This window comes from Aphanomyces invadans, assembly GCF_000520115.1.
Source record: "Aphanomyces invadans strain NJM9701 unplaced genomic scaffold supercont1.47, whole genome shotgun sequence".
In the NCBI taxonomy this organism is placed as follows: domain Eukaryota; phylum Oomycota; class Saprolegniomycetes; order Saprolegniales; family Verrucalvaceae; genus Aphanomyces; species Aphanomyces invadans.
In genome coordinates this window covers 74,647-75,757 of record NW_008580192.1, presented here as the reverse complement: position 1 = coordinate 75,757, position 1,111 = coordinate 74,647, and positions in this window count along the sequence as shown.

Here is a 1,111-nt window from a genome sequence, read left to right as displayed (position 1 = left end):
CGCGTTGCGATTCCCGAAGTTGAACAAATGCGGGTCGATTGGGTCCTTCGCTGTGAAGAGCTTGGCATTTGTATCACCGGCGAAATAATTCGTCAACAAGCGCACGCCTTCTGCACTGAGCTCGGAGTCCAAACTGCTGTCAAATTCTCTAAAGGATGGCTTTACAAGTTTCAAAGAAAGCATGGCTTTTCCTCAAATATTCAGCATGGTGAGGCCGCATCGACTCCGCGTGAAACCGTCAACGTTGGGCGTCACGATGTATTTTCCGCGACAGCTGGGTACTCTGCTGACAACGTCTTGAACATGGACGAGACCGCGCTGTTTCACTGCCTATCCCCGCACCGCTCTATAACACGCAATCGTGTCCCTGGGTCGAAGAAATCAAAGAAACAAATTACAGTGGCATTAACGACGAATGCAACTGTACTGATCATTTTGAGCCCATGTTCATTGGCACGGCCGCGAACCCTCGTTGTTTCCGTGGACGACCCGCCGAGGAGCTTGGTTTCTACTACCACTCAAGCAAAAAGAGTTGGATGAACTCTCAAATTTTTAATCAGTACCTGGAAGCCCTGGATGCTGACATGGCCGAGCAAGGCCGCAAAGTCCTCATGTTGGTGGACTACGCGCCGTCACATCAGGTATTTGACACTACAGTTTTGTCAAACGTTCGCGTGAAAATGTTGCCACCGAACACCACAGCGTACCTGCAGCCGCAAGATGCGGGTATTATTGCGGCATTCAAGGCGAAAATGAAGAAGAGGCAGCTACAGAACGCCTTAGATCAAATCAATTCTGTTGTTGCAGGACGGCAGGATAGATTGTATGAAGTACATGGAACATGGGTCCATTATGTCGCCTGAAGAGCGAGCATCCGTGTCGGCATTCCGCCGATGCGGATTGTCCATCCGAGCAATTGCTCGAGAACTTGGACGCAGCAAAAACTGCATCAGTGCCTTTTTGAAGGACCCCGAGGGCTACGGGACTCGTTTTCAAGACCTAGCAAAGCGTGCAGTTATCGGAAAGGAGTTCCGACTCCTCATCCGAGAAGCTTCCAAGACCGGCCAGTCCGCCCGGGCGGATTGTCCATCCGAGCAATTGCTCGAGAACT